This window comes from Anolis sagrei, chromosome 3, assembly GCF_037176765.1.
Source record: "Anolis sagrei isolate rAnoSag1 chromosome 3, rAnoSag1.mat, whole genome shotgun sequence".
NCBI lineage: Eukaryota > Metazoa > Chordata > Lepidosauria > Squamata > Dactyloidae > Anolis > Anolis sagrei.
The window spans coordinates 79,330,923-79,345,169 of NC_090023.1; positions in this window are offsets into that span (position 1 = coordinate 79,330,923).

The following is a 14,247-nucleotide window of genomic DNA, read 5'->3' on the forward strand; positions in this document are numbered from 1 at the left end:
GCTTGCTCCCTCTTTCCTATGACTTCCTCTCACATATTTATACATGGCCCTCATCATGTCTCCTCTCAGCCTTATCTTCTGCAGGCTAAACAAGCCCAGCTCTTTAAGTGGCTTCTCATAGGGCTTGTTCTCCAGACCCTTGATCAATTTAATTACCCTCCTCTGGACACATTCCAGCTTGTCAACATCTCCCTTCAATTGTGGTGTCCAAAATTGGACACAGTATTCCAGATGTGGTCTGACCAAGGCAGCATGGATTCCCTGGATCTAGACACTATACTCCTATTGATGCAGCCCAAAATCCCCTTGGCTTTTTTTGCCACTGAATGACATTGTTGGTTCATGTGTAACTTGTCCACCAGGACTCCAAGATCTTTTTCACACATATTGCTGTCGAGCCAGGCATCCCCCATTCGTTATCTTTGCATTTCATTTTTTCTTCTTAAGTGGAGTATCTTGCATTTGTCACTGTTCAACTTCATTTTGTTAGTTTTGGCCTATCTCTCTAATCTGTTCAGATTGTTTTGATATGTATGTGTGTGCATGCACACTTTAAAATTGGTTTATGGTGACTCCTTTCATAGGGTTTTAGAGGGCTGTAAAGCAGATGAGGACAACTGGTTTGTGTAGAATTCAGAATCTGCTCCATGTATTTCCAGAAGAACAGACAATTAATGCATTGATACTCCGCCTATTTTGGCAGCTCCTTGGTGTTGGTGAGGAAATGTATGCTAAGTTGCAGAATAATGTATGGCAGGGCCATATTGAGCAATCGATTCCTCGGGTGCCAAAACCAACATAGAAACCTTAGCTCTCATTGTAACACTGAACAAAATATGACACATAGCTGCATGCCATGACTTTTGTGAACGTTGGCTGTGAGGAATGTTTGGAAGCAAGATGTGGGAAAACATACTTTCCTGAAGGATAATTCCCAGGATCCCCAAGCCAGTATTGTAGAATTGTAGTCCAACAATTTTCAAATTACACCCATGCTGCCTCTTTAGTTCCAGATAGCAATGTGTTATCATCAGAATGGAGACAAAACAAAGGTTAGATCCATCAGGTTCAACAGTGCTGTGCGGCTACTAGGGATGGTTCTGGAGCTATTATAACTAGATGCAGAAACGTCACTAAATATAGTGTTTTCTCTCTCTTCTCCAAACATCACTCCTTTTGCCTCTTGAGGCAGTTCTTTCTATGTCCTGTTATACAATTTCGATATAGGCAAATATGGATACACAGGAGGGCTTTAGGGCTAAGAGAAGTGTTGTTGACTTCCCATAAGAGCATCAATCAAGCAGGATGCATTTATGGCAACTAACAAGGTTTGTATATAGACCACATCTAAGAAGTCACTGGTGGCAGATGCTTCTTTCTCCATCAGAGCACAGAAATTGTGCCGTTGAGAGCAGCTCTTTAATGCAGCAAAATAACAAAAAACGCAGCTTCACAAAGAACAGTGACTTGAATGCTGGTAGCCAATGTTGTCTCACTGTTTTCAGGAATCCACACAAGAAGTGCAAATTTGAATGTTCAGAAAGTATACCTGACTTTAAATTCATTTTAAAAATCTGATCAGTTTCACACAATCTTAGTCATTTTTAAAAGAGTAGAATATGAAATGATTTTGTTCATTTTGTTAGAAATCAAAATAATTTTGAGACTGCAGCTTCCTTGCATGTACATATAGATTTTAGGCTTGGGCGATCCAAATCGTTATTTTCGTTACTCGTTATGCATTCGTATTTAAATTAGCTTACGATCCAATATCGAGCCATGCAGGAATAGTGTGAAGGGTAATTAAGAATTGAAACAATTTCCCAATTTTTCGTAATTATTTCGGATGTCTGGTGCAAGTTTTAAAAACTCACAGTTTCCCTCCCCTCTCCCTGGTTGCAAGTGGTTGGCATTCACCCCACTTCCGGGTCCCTGGCCTCCGCTTGAGCGGATCAATTTCCCCTCTCCTCCTGCTGGTCATCTCACCTCGTTCCTCACTCTGGCCTGCATTGGGCAAAGGAGGACACAGCAGTGCAGCACTCACAGAGACCTGCCTGGTGCCTGCCTAACCTCCTGCCTTCCTGGGCAGGGGTTAAAACTATTATTATTATTATTATTAATTGTCAAACCAGAATAGAGATTCCCCCCCCCCCTCTCTCCTCTCTCCTTCTCCGAGGTTAAAACTATTATTATTATTATTATTATTATTATTATTAAGAATGGATGGCCATCTTTCAGGAGTGCTTTAATTGTGCACTCCCTGCATGAAGGCAGAAGGGGGTTTGTTATTATTATTATTATTATTATTGAGAAGCATTGTCAAATCGGAATAGAGATTTCCCCCCTCCTCTCTCTCTCTCCTCTCTCCTTCTCCGAGATTAAAACTATTATTATTATTATTATTATTATTATTATTATTATTATTATTAATGGATGGCCATCTTTCAGGAGTGCTTTAATTGTGCACTCCCTGCATGAAGGCAGAAGGGGGTTTGTTGTTGTTGTTGTTGTTGTTGTTGTTGTTGTTGTTATTATTATTATTGAGAAGCATTTTCAAATCGGAATAGAGATTTCCCCCCTCCTCCCTCTCTCTCCTCTCTCCTTCTCCGAGGTTAAAACTATTATTATTATTACAAGCCATTTTAAAGCGTTTTAAAGACTGGAGTTTGGTTTTGGTTAGTTTTTAGTTTTCTCACCAACAGTCAACAACTGAAGGAGAGGGAAGCTTCAGAAGTTCCCCCTGTCCCCTTTGGAGGTTTTTTTCGCGTATTGCGCAATCGTGTCCGCCATTAACAAATTGATTCGTATATTTACGAAATTTCGGAAATTTCAAAATTTTGAAATCTTAAATTTCGGAAGTCCTCTGAAATTCGAAACACTGGCATCCTCTGGAAACGAAGCGAGTTTAGAACCATTTTTTTTCTTGATCAAACAAGATTTCTATGTGAGTAGAATATAGAAATCAGAAGACACTTAATTCTTGGGAGGAGAGCAATGACCAATCGCAATAAAATAGTGAAGAGTAAAGACATCACACTGGCAATGAAGATCCGCATAGTAAAAGCAATGGTATTCCCTGTCGTAACCTACGGATATGAGAGCTGGACCATAGGGAAGGCTGAGCGAAAGAAGATATGTACTTTTGAACTGTGGTGTTGGAGGAAAGTTCTGAGAGTGCCTTGGATCACGAAAAGATCCAACCAGTCAATACTTCAAGAAATAAAGCCCGACTGCTCATTGGAGGGAAGGATATTAGAGGCCAAGATGAAGTATTTTGGCCACATAATGAGAAGACAGGAAAACTTAGAGAAGACAATTATGCTGGGGAAAATGGAAGTAAAAAGGAAGAGGGACCGACCAAGGGCAAGATGGATGGAGGGCATCCTTGAAATGGCTGGCTTGACCTTGAAGGAGCTGGGGGTGGTGACGGCTGACAGGGAGCTCTGGCGTGGGCTGGTCCATGAGGTCATGAAGAGTCGGAAGCGACTGAACGAATGAACAAGAACATTGACAGTTGTGCACAGGATTGCACCTGTACTATAAACAACATTGTCAGTAAACTATAATCTGAAACATTTGTCTGAAATCTGACCTATTTCATCTTATGGTGACTGGTTGAGAATAAACTCTTGGTGTTCAGACATAAGATTAGAGCATCATATGTCATCATACTGGCTTTCAATACATTTATGGAATCATGGCCAATGGCTGCAAGGTGTCACGTCTCCTGAAACTTTAGGGCCTGAAATCTTGTTGGCTTGTTTGTGAATTAAGATTTTACTCAGGGATTTTATCTTTGCAAGAACTAAGGAAGTAATTGGGAAGTGTGAGATCTCCTTCTTGGGTTAGTATGCCAGGTTTAGAACTCTTTAGAGACCTCTACCAAATGTTAAATTTATTGGATTGAATCTAGTCTCAGGGCTATCAAAAGATACAGGATTAGGTGGGACTACATAGTGTACTTATTGTATGTGTGTGTTGGGAGAGGAGGGGGGATCCACTGTCACTATTTTGAAGCAGAGGCTTGCAGTCCTTTAGACTGTTGGAGGTGGGGTGAATGAATGAATGGAAACTTTATTTATATCCTACCCTATCTCCCCAGCGGGGACTCAGGGTGGAGGTGGAGACATTCAAAGCACTTCAGACAGATGACCATCTACCCCCTGTTTAATAATAATAATAATAATAATAATAATAATAATAATAATAATAATAATTCAGAGAATTGGAAGAACCCCTGGGGGTATATTTTGATCCCTTGTTTTTGTTTTCTTTCCTCCCTCCCTCCCTCCCTCCCCTGTATTGGATAGTCACAAACAAATGAAGCAGTAGGAGGAGAAAAATGAATACAAATCTAGTGGAAAGAAGTGCGGTGAAATTTCCACATAATACAATATACTTATCTTGCACATACATAAACTAGTTAAGCACCTGTAATTACTATGATTGCACATGCCTATAACATAGATACACAACTTGATTTATCTTTTCTGGCCAGTGCTTGGATAGTGCCTTGACTCACCAGACATAAATGGGGCAGGTATTACAGCACATGCTTTGCATGTGGAAAGTTTCAGGTTCAACCTCTAGCATATTCACTAAACAAATCAGCACGTGGTGTGGAATACTTCTGCCCGAGACTTTGGAGAACCAGTTGTTATCACTGTTCATGTATTTCTGTCGGTGATTTTATCTATTAGTTTTATCTGGTTAGTGATTTGTTATGGTTGCTTCAGTTTTTCATTACAGGTTTCTGGAAAAAATTCTGTAAACTTATTACTCTTTATTTATTAGTTCATTTACATGTTTAATTTATATTCCACCGTCCCCAACATGGGATCCAAGGTGATATACAACATTTTAAATGCACAATATTTTTAAAAATATATTAATATAAAAGTTGGAATACAATTAGAAATTTAATTTGTGTGTAAACTTTTGGATCAATAAGGTTTTGTTTTTGTTTTTTGTTTTAAAAAATGGTACTGTTCCATTATCTGGGTGGAGGCCACAAGGGGGCACTAGACAAAGAAGGATTGTCCATTTTACGGGGAGAAGGGGGTTGAGGGAGTTGAACCATTTCCCCCTGTTTTCCTGTTATTCCCCCTACTCATGTCGCCATCATCGAAACAACCATAATTTATGATATTGGAAAAGGAAGAGGGGGAATAACCAGCAAAAATGGGGAAAATGGTTTTCCTCCTTCAATTCCCCTCCTCCCCTGTGCATAAAATGAAGTACCCTTCTCTCTAGCAGCCCCTAGCGGCCTCTGCCCAGATAATGGAACAGTATCGTGCCTTTAAATGAGAATGAGAGAGAGAGATTGAGAGATTAGAGGACAGAGGAAACGGAAGCCACCACCAGGGAAACTTGAAGGTCCTAGAAGGCCCAGAAAGAGAGGCTGCCTGCGGGGGGGGGGGGGGGAGTGTTGAGAGTCTTGGAGGCTGCAGGTGGAGGTTATGCAGTGGGGGAAAGCCAGGAAAATTGCCTTGGTGGGCTGGACTTCAACTGCAGGCCAAAGTTTGAGGACCCCTGATCTAATACCTGACCTCAATCTACTGAGGCTTAATTTTGAATGCATTACATAGTATGTTATGCAGTGTTGTCAACACAAGAGAACATGTGCTACAAAACCATGGGATTATTTATATCCACCCATCTGCTTCCTATTAAATGCAAGGCAACCTCCTTTGCTAATTGTGGGTATCAGGCACCTAACCATTACCCAACTAGAATGGTATTTAGCCACAAGTTGTCCCCTCTCTTTGTATAGTCGGATTTCTGACTGCCCACTCACATTACCAAAAGCAAGGTATTTGTGTAATGTCCTGCAATCAGGCTTATGTTAGACTAATCTTTGGGTGTGTTATGGGAAAGAATGTGTGACCACAAGAAGAGATTGCATTGCATTATTTTTGGTACAAGACTGTTTTAACAGGCTAAAGGATTGGTTCACACAACCCAATTGACATGCTGGTTATTTAGAATAAATACACATGTACATAAATTTCAACAGGAAATAACATTCTAATATGGCTCTTTCACCCTCTCCCAGATCAGACTGCATTTACTTCATGGAGATGCTTGATGTGCTTTTGTTTGCTATCTGATGGACTGGTAAAGATGACTCAATGGATAGTTGCATCAGATGCCAATGTCACATAGCTCTATTCAATAGAGAAATCCTTTTGTGATCCTGTGGATTTTTAATGCTGGGATACCCAGCATCTCGGGGATTTTTAATGCTGGGATACCCAAATGTTAGTGATAACGGGCCTGTATTATATTGACAGCTCCAAATACACTAAACCCATTAAATCGGTTTCAAATGGTGAGCCAATAGATATGTAAATGCTATTGATTCAACGGGTCTACTGTAAATAGAACTAAAAATAGGATTCCAAAATTGTACTTTTCATCATCATTACTGGAGTGTTCATCTAAGAAGAGTGCACACATACACACATGATTTTCTTTTTGTGTTATCTCCCTCCCCCAAATCAACAGATTCCCAAGGATTGGGTATGGAATGGACTTAGAGATAGAGAAAAGAAATATATGGAAATATATCTGAAAATGCTGTCCATCCTTAGTTAAAAGATTGTTCCCAGGTCTTATTGTGGACTGGGACTGCTTGAGGGATTGAATGAAAATATGAGTCACCACTCATGAGTTTCTGAATAACAAACTATGGAACCTGAGTAGTAGTGTCTCAGACTTCCACATTAGGGGTGCACTGCCTTCCAGACTTTAAAGGAAATAGCCAAGCTGCTGGACCACTTTGAGAGAGAGGGTCCAGCGCATTGGATAGTTCCCATAAAGTGCAGAATAAAGTCCACAGTAGATTTACTACAGTCATGACAAAGCCATTAACTAGCATACTTCCTGTATACATTGGCCCTGCATATCCATGGATTCTGCATCCATGGATTCAACCAACCAAAAATATTTTGAGGAGTCCCCCCCCCCCCCGCAAAAAAACCCCCTTGATTTTGCCATGTGCAGTACTATGCTGATGTCATAGAATCATAGAATCATAGAATCAAAGAGTTGGAAGAGACCTCATGGGCCATCCAGTCCAACCCCCTGCCAAGAAGCAGGAATATTGCATTCAAACCACCCCTGACAGATGGCCATCCAGCCTCTGTTTAAAAACTTCCAAAGAAGGAGCCTCCACCACACTCCGGGGCAGAGAGTTCCATTGCTGAACGGCTCTCACAGTCAGGAAGTGCTTCCTCATGTTCAGATGGAATCTCCTCTCTTGCAGTTTGAAGCCATTGTTCCCTATCATAGGTAAAGGTAAAGGTTTTCCCCTGACATTAAGTCCAGTTGTGTCCGACTCTGGGGGTTTGTGCTCATCTCCATTTCTAAGCCGAAAAGCTGGCTTTGTCCGTAAACACCTCCAAGGTCACGTGACCCGCATGACTGCATGGAGGGCTGTTACCATCTTGCCAGAGCAATACCTATTGATTTATTCACATTTGCATGTTTTCGAACTGCTAGGTTGGCAGAAGCTACAGCTAACAGTGGGAGCTCATGCCACTCCCCCAATTCGAACCTGCGACCTTTTGAGAAGCAAGTTCAGCAGCTCAGTGGTTTAACCCACTACGCCTCCCACTATTTCACATATCCTTAGGTTCTCTGGCATTCGTTTCAGTTCACCATTTTATATAAATAATACCATTTTACTACACCATTGCTTATAATGGGACTTGGACATTTATCAATTTTTAGAAGTCATAAAGGGCGAGGGAAGTCCTGATACCAAACCCTGGTGGATACCAAGGGCCCACTATAAACATTGCTTAGCTAGCAGGAGAGAATAAGCTGCTATGGCTCTTTTTCATGCTGCTGCCTCTGAATCCTGCTGTGTCTACCAGCCTCCCTTAACTTAGTCAGGATCCCAGTTTATTTCACTATGGGTAAGGGAAACAAAAAGATTTCTGGAACTAAGGGAAGGGGTGCAATGGCTATTGTATTTCATGTTATCTCAGGAACGAAATCTAAACCAAAGATCATTATTTTGCTTTATTTTTCCAGTTGGATGACATTTAACTTTCACAAACAACCAAAGAAGCACAGGAAGACTTTTTAGCTACTTCAACAATATACATTTTATAAATGTTTCTTAGAGCTTACACTATTTTGTAGCCTCAGATGAAAAATGAGAACATGTCCTCAGCCTCACCCCTATTCTATGTAACAGAAAACCAACAAGACAGGCAGCTGAACTTTACTCAACATAGGCAATACAACATTATTCTCCAGTACACCTGAGGGCCCTTTCACACTATACAAATACAGCACTTTTATTGCTCTTTAACTGACATGGCAACTTCCTTTGGAATCTCGATTTGTATTTTAACAAGGGCCCTTTAGACTTCAATGCCAGGACTCCAGTGCCTCACCAAACTATAAGTCCCAGGATTTCACAGGATGTATCCATGGCAGGTAAAAGAAAAGCATAGTGCTATAACTGTGTAGGGTGCAAGGACCCCAGGAGGCACGGGCAGAACAGGACTTGTGGCACACCCAGCTGTGTCGTTCACAAACCTTTCTGCTGCTCCCCAAGCCTATGGCAGCCCCCTCACTTTACTCAATAATAGAGCCATTCCTCTTTAGGTAAAGTGCTCATACCTTTAAAGCAGTGCTTCTCAACCTCCCAAATGCCATGATCCTTTAATACAAAATTACATAACTGTAATTTTGCTACTGTTATGAATCGTAATGTAAATATCTGATATGAAGGATGTATTTTCATTCACTGGACCAAATTTGACATGAATACCCAATATGCCCAAATTTGAATACTGGTGAGGTTGGGGGTTGGGTTGATTTTGTCATTTGGGAGTTGGCATTGCTAGGATTTATAGTTAACCTACAATCAAAGAGCATTCTGAACTCCACCAATGATGAAATTGAACCAAACTCGGCACATAGAACTTCCACAACCAACAGTAAATACTGGAAGGGTTTGTCCTTGACTTTTGGAGCTGTAATTCACCTAAATCCAAAGAGTAGGTTTGGACCAAACTTGGCACAAATACTCAATATGCCCAAATGTGAATACTGATGGAGTTTGGGGGAAAATAGATCTTGATATTTGGGAGTTGTAGTTGCTGGGATTTATAGTTCACCTACAATCAAAGAGCATTCTGAACTCCACCAATGATAGAATTGGGCCAAATTGTCACACAGAACCCCCATGCCTTGAAGGGACTTGCTCCCTCCAGCCTTGCACACTCTCCCTCGCCCACACATACACACCACACTGCCATGCGCCTTGCATGCCTGCTCTCCCCTCCCCTGCTTGTAGTCTCAGAAACGGCCCTTCCCTTGGTTGAAGGGACAGTCAGTCACAGTGGAGGAGGGCTTTTGGTAGGAGGGTTCGCCGTCTGTTTCCAATAAGGAAGAAAAGGACATGCAGAGAGATCTTCAGCCTTCTCTGCCAAAAAACCATCAGAAAACACATATTTCTGATGGTCTTAGGAACCCCCTCGTGCCCCTCCCCAATGGTCCCGATTCCCAGGTTGAGAAACAATGGCCTTAAAGCCTGATTAGAAAAGTGGAGGGAAATGATGAGATGTAAAAACCTTTCCATCTGTCTGCCTGCCTATCTGTCATCTATTTATTCTATGTTTTGCTCTCATGATCTCCAAGTTGACTCACAATCAATTAATACACAACACATTACTACTGCCCAGTAGCCTATATTTCTCTGGCTTATAGAAGAGGCCAGGAGTTTCTTCTGCATATTTTCTGCTATCCTTGTTGAAGCAGAAAGTTGAGTCAAGCTAGCAAGATCCCCAAAACAGGACATATTGGTAAAGACAGGCTTGAGGCTGTTTTCCATATCAATTCATCGACATTTTCTTCTAGCATCTTGAATATGCACTGGCATCATACCTTATCAGAACTACTTTTTGGAACTACAAATCTCAAAATCTGTTTTGTTTGTGAGATTTGAAGGATTACAGTTGAAAAGAGAAACTTTTCCCATATGCTAAATTAGCTTTAAGAGAAAAGCAGTCATAAATCTAGGATTAGATCTGAGCAGGGGAGCATTTCCATCTAAGAATAGTTAGTGCTCTCTGCTGCTGCTCTTAATTCAAGAAAGAAAAAGGCTAGGAATTCCCATTAATCAGTCTTTGAGAATTACTCCCGGAAACTTAATTTTTCCAGGCAGAATGATTGTAAACAGTACTTCCTGACAGATGGAGAAAGGAAGCAAAATAGTTGTTTCCATAGGTATGAACAGCTAGTCAGAATGTGATAAAAAATGAGAAGTACCTTATTTTTTTTAAAAAAAATAACCTTGATAAGAATAATTAGTATCTGTCCATAACAGCAGCTTACTTTTTCAGAAAATCTCATAATCATCTCCAGTATGCATGCATGTATTGTGATCATTAAACATTAGAAGCCTTGTTTATGATTCTGGACTTACACCAGATCAAATTTCACAAATAACAGTTCTCTTATTGTTCTGGGGGTGGGAATTGACCAAGGAACATTAAGGACAGCTACTTCGGGGGGGGGGGGGTTTATCCCCCCCTCCCCCGCCCGCCGTTTGCCTTGAAATAGGTACTTTTGATGTTAAACAGTAGAGGGAGCCCTACCAACCTAGGTAAAGTACGTTGGATAATTTACCTAAAGTAAATTTTTAGTAGTAGTGTTCATATTTTTTCAGCCAAAAAAAAGTTGGGCCGGGGATTCTGAAGGTGTGAAGTCTTGCAAAGGTATTCTTGCCAGGCTGTACTTTGCTCACTTCTGGTGTAAATGTTCTTATTCTGAATCAAATGTGAATAATCAGCAGACTTTGGACCACATATATGATCTAGAGAAGTCTTCCACATAGCTCTCCTAAGCATGCTCAGTCTAGTGGGGATAAAAAGTAGTATATTTGTGTAAACATGTAATTCTATGTGTGAGAGAGATTGGGGGGTGGGGAAAGTCAACACATAAGAAAAAATGAAGAAAGGGAGAGAGTATATTGGTTGGTTGTGCAATGCTACTGAGCTGCTGAACTTGCTGACCAAAGATTGGCAGCTCAGATCTGGGGAGCAGAGTGAGCTCCTACTGTTAGGCCCAGCTTCTGCCAATCTAGCAGTTTGAAAACATGCAAATGTGAATAGATCAATATGTATTGCTCCAGAAGCAAGGTAACAGCGCTCCATGCAGTCATGCCAGCCACATGACCTTGGAAACGTCTACGGACAATTCTGGCTCTTTAACTTAGAAATGGAGATGAGCACCAACTCTCCAGAGTCAGACATGCCTAGACTTAATGTCAAGGGGAAACCTCTACCTTTACCTGTGCATTTGTGTGCTTATGTCCTTGAATGTGCATGTGTGTTATTACCAACCATGATGAACAACTGTGCTGCATTATATCTATTCAATAATATTTTATAGCAGTTGGTGGCTTTTAAGCCAGTAAATCAATCTGGGTTTCAGTGTGAAATTTAAAGAAGATATCCAAGGTGCTGAACCCTAAGTCCAAAGAAGTTCTGCACTTTAGAAAGCTCCTTTAACATTCAGACAAAAATCCAGAGTGGATTCACAATGACACCAGCACGGAAACTATTGACTGCTGTTTATAACAAGTATCTTCTCAGTTCACTTGCAGAGTGCCAGTACATTTTGGCATTTAAAGAGGGGAAATAGTAACATCAAATGGATGGGTATGGGGAGGCCTTGAAACTCTTCTTCCATGCCACGTCTCTGATGCCTTGCCTGATGGAAGAATGTTTTGTTTGCTGAACTTCTAAGGGTAAAAAAATATAAAGGTTTCCCCTGACCTTAAGTCTAGTTGAATCAGACTCTGGGGGGTAGTGCTCATCTCCATTACCTAAGCCGGAGAGATGGCATTGCCCATAGACCACTCCAAAGCCATGTGGCCATGCCAAGGCAGTACCAATTGATCTACTCAAATTTGCATGTTTTTGAACTGCTAGGTTGGGACTAACAGCAGGAGCTTACCCCGCTCCCCGGAATTGAACTGTTGATCTTTCAGTCAGCAAGTTCAGCAGCTCAGCGGTTTAACTTGCTGTGCCACTGGGAGCTCCAACTTCTAAAGGATGTAGTGGATATTCTCAGCTCCCAAGGGCTTGCTATTACAGTTCCCAGGATCAGTACTTTTTAAAAAACCAACTAGTATCTTTCCACTCCTCTGTTGTTGGATGAACATAGGCTGGGTTGTTTTGATTCCTATTTCCAGTGCCTGCATGTCTCATGAAATTATAAATTTGTCTCTCATCACAACACTGCTAGTTAGGACTCAACAGAGAGCCTGGGAAATTGGCCTGTAGATATGCTGGGAAGGCAGCTGATCGGACACTGTCTGCTATGTTAGATTTTTTAAAAAGCCTTGATGTTTAGAGACCTCTGCCCAGGGTTTGTACTCTAGCTGTGAACTTCCAAAAGCCCCTGGCCAGCTTCTGAACTTGGTGGATGTTGCTGCACTTTTTGTTCTCCTCTTGGATTTTTTTTCAAAAACCTCAGAACTAAAAGTAACTGCCAGACATCATTTAGTTTTATCCAGTGTATTGACAAATGTGTATATTCAGTATCACTCATAGAAGCTTGCTGGTTACCCATAAATTTGCATATTGCACTTATTACAAAAATGTCCATCCTTCTTACTTTCTTGCCAGAGGCATCAGTTCAAAATTGGAAAGGGTAAGTTCAAGATATCTCAGTGACTTCGGAAAGCAAGCCAGATTCAAACTGTTTGGCAGGGAGACAGGAAATGAGAATTCCACAGCTATGAAGCAGCTGAAAAAAAAACCAACAGTTTTTATGGGCTGTCAGAACAGCAAGTATACAGTCAATGAAGTCATCAAAGGGACACTCTGCATAGATCTAAGAGACTGCAAGGTACAGAGGAGGTGAAATACTCCAAGCTAGTTATTATAGCTTTGAAGCAAATGGGTAGCTATGAAAGGTACTGTGGGAACTGGCTTTGAAGCACAGGGCAGTTAGGTCAAGAAGATTGATCCAAGGTCATCACATCATAGAGCTGGAAGACATCCTATAGCCTATGTAATACAACCCTTACTAGACACAGGAAATCCAGAGCTAGAATATCTCCAGCACAGGACTGTCTGGACTTTGGCTAAAGACTTGATGACCTTCTGCAAAGTATTGGCCTCTACTCTCTAAGATTAATGGTTTTATTGTCATACCACTCTTATATGTTTTAAAAGTTTATTTCACCTCCTTCTAGAATGAAAACAAGTTAGTTATAGTCCAGCCACAGAGCAAATCGGGTTTTTTCTCATTTCTTGGCTGCAGGATTTTTTTTCTGATTTGGCTTTAATGTTATGCTTTAATTGTACTTGTTTTTAATTGCACTCCATTGTTTATTAGCTGTTTTGTTTTGTTTTTTTGAGAAAGCCAGGAAACAAACAAACAAACAAATAAAAGTAACTACATTTATACACAATCTTTCATCCATTTCATTTTCCCCTCAGTCTTCCCCAAGCTAAACCCAGTACCTTTAGCCTTTCTTCTTGTTTTTCAAAGAACTGGCTTGTTTTTATTACTCTTCTGTGAGGCTGGATCAACACTGCCATATAATCCAGTTTCAGAATACAGTTTAACTGCATTGAACTGGCAGTGTAGACTCATACAATCCAACTCAATACAGCTAAACTGTATTCTGAAACTGGATTATATGGCAGTGTAGATCCATTCTGAGTGCAGTCCTATTTTACTACATCAGACATGGGAATTATCTGATACAACTCGACATGTTTTCCCCCTGTGATTCTCCAGAGTCCCTAAACATTATAACAGCAGTACGTAATCTATATATTTATTTATTTCCTGCCTTTCTCCCATTCATGTCCCTGAATTGCAAATTGTTGCTTCCCTGATCTTCAGAAGGAGTAAAATACATGAAATAAGCCTCCCAATCCTCAACCATTTCTCCCCCTACCCCCCCCCCCCAAAAAAAGTCCCTGCAAAATGGGAATAAAAATCCAAAATAAGAAGTGTGCTGCTGCAGGGGTTGGCACTGGTGGCATTACTATCTTATCGCTGCCCAGAACTGGATATACTACGGTATTCTGTAAGATTTGAATAAAATGGAACTGTTACTTATAAGTTAGAAACTATCATTCTGCTATAGCAGCCTAGAATGGCTAAGTTAAGTCTTGATTAATTTGGGGAGAAATCCATGTTGGTTTTACCTAATTGCTACATTTCTGTCAAGAGATTTACATATTGATTCCATTATGTTAT